Source organism: Erigeron canadensis, chromosome 9 (genome assembly GCF_010389155.1).
Source record: "Erigeron canadensis isolate Cc75 chromosome 9, C_canadensis_v1, whole genome shotgun sequence".
Taxonomy (NCBI): domain Eukaryota; kingdom Viridiplantae; phylum Streptophyta; class Magnoliopsida; order Asterales; family Asteraceae; genus Erigeron; species Erigeron canadensis.
The window spans coordinates 13,488,553-13,496,930 of NC_057769.1; the positions used below are offsets into that span (position 1 = coordinate 13,488,553).

At 29.7% G+C, this 8,378-nt stretch overlaps 1 pseudogene; it reads right to left on the minus strand.

Annotated features, from left to right (window-relative positions):
* Positions 1–5,762: 5,762 nt before the first annotated feature.
* LOC122580959 lies at positions 5,763–7,996 on the minus strand (annotated as a pseudogene).
* Positions 7,997–8,378: the final 382 nt, after the last annotated feature.

Here is an 8,378-nt window from a genome sequence, read left to right on the forward strand (position 1 = left end):
TTTTCTTAAGTATGGTATGTAATATTATGTACTCTATGTTTATATGGATCTGTTTTTTTTTCCTTTGATTATTATATAAACATCATCATATATTTATTTTATCAAAATATTTAATTGTGTGTTATTTATTCATGTTGTTATAGTTTTTTTTTTCCAATCCGTTGAAGAAACAAATATATATATATATATATATATATATATATGGACATGTGTTTCTTTTATTTGTTAAACTAGATCATTATCCCGCATAATACGCGGGTAAACATATATAACTAATGACATTTTAATGTTTTACAATACTATAGATGCATAATTATAAATTAAAGATAATGATAAGTCAACCTAAAAAAAAATCTAAAAATCAACTTAATCATAAGATGATGACATTTTAAAGAGTACACAACATACAACATTGAGTTAATTTAAAGTGAACATATATAACTAATGACATTTTAATGTTTTACAATACTATAGATGCATACTTATAAATAAAGATAATGATAAACCAACCTAAAAAAATATATAAAAATCAACTTAATCATAAGATGACGACATATTAAAAAGTACGCAACATACAACATTGAATTAATTTAAACCTACATCTATTTAATTTATCACTGGAAATGAACCCAATCACCATAAGTTGCTCAACTTTTGCAAATCAAAGCAAAACTAATACCAATAAAGATGATCCAAAAATAAGATTTTAACAGTAGAACAAAAAATAGAATGTGAGCATGTGGCCTTCATAATTATACTCATTCTCTATCAAAATGGAGAAGTGGCATTTGAAAAAAAAAAAATTCTTAAAAATCATACGTGAAAGAGGGCTAGAAGATGAAATGATTATTTCAAATTTTGATGGAAATGTGAAAAAATCACATATTTATACCTTTGTTGAAAGTCATTTTATTTATAAGTATGTAAACATGAAGAAATTCTTGGAATGAATATGATTTTTTCTAAAATATGATGAAAATAAAACATGAAGTATTCTATTTTCCAAGAAATTTATATCTATGTGTCTTCAACGTCTTTTCTCTACCAAGAAAATTATTTCATTTCCATTTTTTTGCGTTCATTTCCGCTATAAAACACACCCTTAGTGAATTCACATGCCAAATTTTAAGGTTTAAATTGTTTTTTAGGTTAATGATTTAGGTTAAATTATCATTTTCTATTGATAAATGATAATGATAAATCAATCTAAAAATCAACCTAGTTATAAAATGATGACATTTGAAAGAAATTAAGGGATAAGATTAAAAATATTTTTTAATGGAATCCACATATGAAGTATTTATATGATTATTTATAAATCAATAACTTTTAAATAAGATATTAAAATTTCAAGTGTATTAAATTAAATGAAAAACATATTGTAAAAAGTAGATGACAAATATTATCCATTCTCGTATTTAAATGATAACTTATGAACACATTAAGAATTTGACATATGCTTACACTGACACCGTGTTATGTTTTTTTATATGTATCTTTATTTTTTTGTATACTAAAAGACAACTGATCTAATAACTCATTAATCAATAAAAATGCTTAATTTCATCAAATTAAAATTTGCTTTTGTCATAATTCATAATGAAAAATAAAAAATATGGATATAAACAAAAGTTAATATGTATATTTTTTGATTTTTTTCCCCGAAAATATGAAACTAAAATATAAATAAAAATATCGATAGTAATACAAACGTATATGTATACCATATTTTTATTTTTGCTTTTCAATAGGCGAAGTCATTATTTATCTTTGAAACAGTCGAAGTCAAAAGAAACCAAAAAAGTTTGTTTGTTTATTTTTTATTTAGCAACAGTAAAGAAACAAAACACTTGAATGTTAAATATTTAATTGAATTTAAAAATAATCATTTAATATTTTTTATATGTGAACCAACAAATTAATAAAGTCATTATTTTGGTCATGTGGTATGTTCTCGCATGAAGATGAATGGCCACACGAGTACATAATATTGTTTTGACATGTTTATGATGATACTATATAATTTATACAAATAAAAGTATTTAGGTAAATTTAAAAAAAATATAATCCTTCGTTAATATATTTAGGAATTCATTGATATATTTTAGAAAGTTTATAAAACTTTATCTTAATATATAGGGTATATGTAAATCTCATTAAAAGGGAATGTAGTTTATTATTTAGTAGTTTATTATTTGGTAATTTAAAGAATTATTCTAAAAATGATAAATGATGCAAGCAAAGTAATCCAAGGGCTAGAATTCAATTATGCTTCTCATCTAAAGGCTATGACTTTTTTAAAAATGAATTTAGGGGGTTGTTTTATTATTATTGAGAGATATTTAGTATTTTGAGTTAATTTATATCTATCCAGTATTCTACTTAATGTCAAATACGATATATTAAATATATATAATTGCCATTGTATATATTTTAGATCTATCAATATCTACTAATAAATTAAAACATGATTGAGATGTTCTTGAAACGACACGTGACATAACTCTTGATCGATACGTGTCCTTTTAATTGATTTATTTTATTTAATTAGCTTTTTTAATTATATATAGATTAAATTTCCTTATTAGACTTATAACTCTTAGCTTATAGATAAAAAACACATTATAACCTTATTTAGTTGATCGTTTTCTCATTAATAAAATTTTCTTTTTTTTTCTTTCTTAATTTTTCAACTCCTATTACTTATATTACTTATGATAAGTTAATAACATGAATACTTCAAAAAATTGAATTTATGATCCGAAATTACAAGGATATTTGTTGTCATCCTATATGCTTACACGTCCCGATTTTGATTTGATTTTAAAAATTTAAGGTAAATCCAAAACTTTAACCAAACATATATTATATTTATCATTATTGTTTAGGAATAACTGCAGAAAATAAAAATGAACTTTAATCGATTTCACAAAATTAGCAATATCCTTTGAGAAATTTACTTTTTAGATTCATCTTTTGTTTATTAGCAGAAAAAGTAACATCTGACCTGGTAACCTGTAGACGTGTTAATTTGACTTTTAATTCACGAAATTAGAAATGAACTTTGGATGAATTCACAGAATTAGCAATGTTATTATTTTAATTAATAATAATAATAATAATAATAATAATAATAATAATAATAATAATAATAATAATAATAATAATAATAACAAGCACTTTTGTAAATAGTAAAAATAATAATACAATTAATAATTACTTTATATTTTTAAAATAAATCTAATAGATAAATTAACATTTGATATATTTAGCATTATATAGTTTCAGTCATTTAAACATCTCCATCTAATATACATATAATATCTGTAAGTCCCAACTCAAGAGATGATACTAACTGAAGACACCTCTATGTCGATGGTGAAATTACTTTGCAATATAAACACTGAACTGGAGATGACCAGTTGCAGTGAATGTATACCAAGTTCTTGAAAAGATTACTTATGGTGACAATAAGTAAAAAACAATGCAATATGTAAATACATTAAAGTAAATATGGTGAGACCAAGTTGTAATTTTTCAAGTGTATTTTATTTATTGATGTCTAAATAAAATACAAGGTTGTTGCGGAACCAAAATAATACAAAGATGTAAATATCATAACAACCTATGAAATACAATTGATCTATACTTGGAAATTCTCTTTGTCAATCGAAACACTTAAAGTTTCGAAATATTCCTTTTTGCGATTGAGAGAATATTGCACAAGTCCACCAAGAATATGCAAAGTTTGAATATGCAAAAGTGGTTTCTTGGTTGTGCAAAGACCTCTATTTATAGGCAAAGTTGGTATTGGAATTCCAACTTCGCCGCCTAAATATGGTTACTAGCATTTAAGGATTCAATTTGAAATCCTTTGAAAATGCTGGATAAAGTAAGACATAAAGTCACTTTATCAACCTACTTTATGCAATTTTGTACTTTAATCGAAGACAATTGATAATGTCAGGATAAAGGTGCATAAAGTAAAAAGGTCTTCCTCGTAATCAGTGTAAAGCTTTGTAAGTTCTTTACACTGATACTCTCCAGTCTTGATCTGGGTAGAAAGTCAACTGGGCTTCGCTGTCATTGACATTCTCCTTCTTCCACTTGATGTCTTTGACTTCAACTGAATTGTCTTCAAATGTATTGGTCAGATCTTCAACTAGAGGAAGTCGTCAGTTGCAAAAACTGTACATTGCAACTGGACTTCTATATTTCTGGACAAATCTTCTGGTCTCCAGATGCAACTGGAGACTGGCTAGTTTTAGTCAAAACTGGTCCTAACACTATCTTCATGAAATAATTTACAGTATAAATCCTCCAACATGTAAAATAACTACAATGCCACCTTTAACATCAATTACTTTACATTCACCACCATCGCCGCCCCCATCATCGTCCCCACTGCCGCCCCCCACTGTCACCACCACCACCTCTGCTATCACTACCCCCACCACCGTCGCATTGCGCTGACATAAGTCTAGTTTCATCAAATATTAATTTATCTATTAGATTTATTTTGAAAATATAAAGTAATAATTCACTGTATTATTATTATTACTATATATAAAAGTGCTTTTATTATTATTATTATTATTTTTTTATTTTTTTATCATCATCATTATTATTATTATTAGTATTACTTAAAATAATAACATTGCTAATTATGCGAATTTATCCAAAGTTCATTTCTAATTTCGTGAATTAAAAATTAAACTGACACGTCAGCAAGTTACCAGGTCAGATGTTACTTTTTCTGCTAATAAACAAAAGATGATTTCTAAAAAGTAAGTTTTTCAAAGGATATTGCTAATTTCGTGAAAATCGAGTAAAGTTCATTTCTATTTTCTGCAGTTATCCCTATTGTTTATTATAACTTAGTTTCGATTATCGGTTTACTTTATCTACAATTTATTTCATACTCACAAATCTTGTATGAGGCATATTTAAATTTCTTTATGACACAATCTATATAACTACCGTACATCGTACAGGTATTATGACTAGTATATGATATTTAAAAAATAGGATTTTTTAAAATAGATTTAATAGGACATGTGTCGTTAAATACAACACTTTGCTAAGAAATTAGATATGGGTTTTAACCTTATGAACTACTTTCAGTTTATGCTCCTGTCGTCACCACCTGTAAATAAGGACCAGAAAACTCAAAGCTAAGACAACTGTATATAAGGTCTCAACATTACCAAGAAAGGAAATTTCACATCGAATATCATATAGGTCTCGGTTGGAGCCCAAATGTTAACCAATCAGTATTCTAAACAACTTAGCCCAAAACGGTTATTAGGATGATGCCCCGATACGCACAAATGGCCCAACATCTGTATTTCTAATTTAATTTCTGTGTTGATATTAGCTTAACACGACCTCTCATGTTTAACCCAAGGGGAGAGATCTTGATCATTTCTTTTTAACTTTTGATTCGAATAAGATCCTATTTTATAGGTGTGCTTAAAACTCTGAAAATGGTTAAGATGCTCCTAGTATGATGATGAACTGGACTTTGTAGCTAGAGTCATTGATTATGGTTTATATCGAAATACCAAGTAAGCACATAACACACATTATACAAAAATAATGTTCACCCATGCATATTTTTAAACCTTGTACAATGTTCTTTCTTTAATCTATTATAATAAAGGAGTCAGGATCCAAAAAACTGGCCTACAAATAGTAAATTGCATACAAATAAATCACAATTATGTGCAAATCAACTTAAACTGGCATACATGATTTGTTGTCTATCTTGTCTGGAAGTTTAATTTGTTCAAGCAGTATGCATACATGACTGCAAAGAACACTGCAAAACTAACTACAACTACTGCCACTAGTCCCAAGCATTGTTCTTCATATCCAAAGTGGCTCTCAACATACCATTTGATTGTGAGGTCATACGACATACCGGGCACTTTAATAGTGTCTTTCACATCACCATACTGTGAAGCAATCAATCCTTGAAACGTCCATGCTAGTGGGCACATCCAGTAACACCATACCCACCACTTGGGAATATTCTGATAATTCGTCATACAAAACATAATAAGATATAGTATGGTAGTTTCAAGATGTTAGTTATCCTTGACTAAAGAAAAATAAATTAAAATGTAAATTACCGGTCTCGGGATGAAGAACCCTGAGAATTAAAAAGATTAAAGAGAGAGTAGAACGCAGATGTGAGGATAGATGCGAGTTGGTCATTAGGTGTGAGTGAAACAACCATTAGCCCGTTGTATGTGAAGTAGAGGAACGTCAAGAAGTGTATGAAGAAAAACCACAAATATTTAGCTGCTGTCCATTGGAAGCTCACCATGGCGTATACAATAAGCGTGTAGTATGTTGTTTGTAAACACACGTGCGGTATTTCCACAATTACCTGTTAACAAAATAAACAAAGTGTTCTCTTCACAAGTACAAGTAGAAAAGTAATCATTTTGTCAAGATGTGTGAACTATAATTAATTGTGAAAAGGTTCTGTAACCTGTAAGTGCCATTGCATATGGTAAGGCTGAGTGCATCCCTGTAGCTCTTTCACGATAGAATTCTGTTCTTTTGAAGGCTACTATTGGCACTACTGTGCTGCCATTGTTGATTCCTGCAAACAATATAGCACCATACAGACCCCCAAAAATCATTGTCAAGTCAGTGCTACTATCCCTGAAATGAAATGTAATACATAATGTTAGGGGTGGTAAGATGCGGAGGTTCGACCGAGTTGGGTCAGAAGTCAAAACAGATTCAGGTCAAAGTCAAACTAGATCATTCTCTACAACGGGCTAATAGTTGGCTTTCGTTGACCCAAAAGCGATATAGTCTCTATATTTTAAATAAATATAGTAAGTAAATCACCCAAATAATTTGCAGTATTGGATAAAGCGATTTAGGCGATTGAATCACAGTCTACGTTGTAGATTCTATAATAGAGTAAGGACTGACCATTTAGTACCAACTTTCCAGAAAAATGTCCCTATCAATAGTGCAGTAACAAGGGTGAAGGAGAATCTAACAAGATCATAATCTGGAGTTCTCCAATAACTACGCCATTGTTTCTGTAAACAAGACTGGAACTGTCCCCACATTGACTCGGAATATTGAGTTCCAAAGAAAAGTTCTTTTGCTCCTGAAGGAGGCATGCTTATTTCTTTTACAAGACTACTATTTCTTCTGCTAGAAAACATTTGTGTTAGTATGAAATAACAGTGAAACAAAGACGCTTATGACAGTATAATCTTGTCTCTTCACGTACTGATAAACGCTTGATGACTTGTAGTGCTGCGCTAAATCAATCCCAAGATTGAGTTCTACTCCAACTGAGGTGACTTCAAGCATCCATGTTGCTGGATTTTGCCCTTCTGCTATTTTTGGTACCTCAGGAATTCCCTAGAATATATGCATGGTAAGTTAGGTCATTAATTTTGTTTCCGTTTCATATATTTTCATGTGGACATACGTATTACGTAGGCATGTATAACTTGTTTACACACATTTCACATCATGTAAATGTGAAGTAGTCTGATTAAGTTTGCGATTAAGTGTGAAACTGGCCTGAGTTTTTGCATCGATTTTGTAGTTTTAGAAGTTTGAGATTACTTCTAAAAGTGCAAAATTCTAGAGGTAAGTACCTTTGACATCTAGCAACTTGTAAGATGGTAAGTACCTCAAGATAGTCAACAAGGTTCTCAGACTTCAAGCCTAATGGTCCCGAGTATATCACTTCTCCTTCTGATTTCAGCAGTAGTAGCTAGTGCAAGGCTAAAAAGTTACATACGATGTATTTGATATTAATTATGCAAATAAGGTGAATGTATCTTTTTTGATTTACCTCATCAAAGGATTCAAAGATATCAATGCCAGGTTGATGGATGGTGCAAACAACCGTTATGCCGGTGTCCACGATGTTTCTCACTGTTCTCATAACAAATGCTACTGCTGCTCTTGCATCAAGCCCAGTTGTAGGTTCATCCATAAATATGATTGATGGGTTAAAACACGCGGAGCCTTTCATACCCGCGAAACCAACCCTAAACTAAACCTTTTATCTTTTCCAAATTATCAGATCCCTAACCGATCACCCTCCCTCCTCCCTCTGACCCTCTGCATAGCATATTCGGTCTGCCATCACAAGTTTGTTCTTTCTCAATCGTATGCAAATGTAATATCAATATTTATGTTTGTTTATTATAGTTTTATAGTCTAATGGGTTTGTCTTAAAATTTTTAATTTGTTTCCACTTTCCAATTGTTATAATGGGGCAGGTTTCATGTTACTGCGAGTTACTGGGAATCATCTTGAGCGATTTTTCTAATTGAAACATGAGCGATTGTTTTTAGAATTTCTATAGGTTTATTCTAAATGATTAT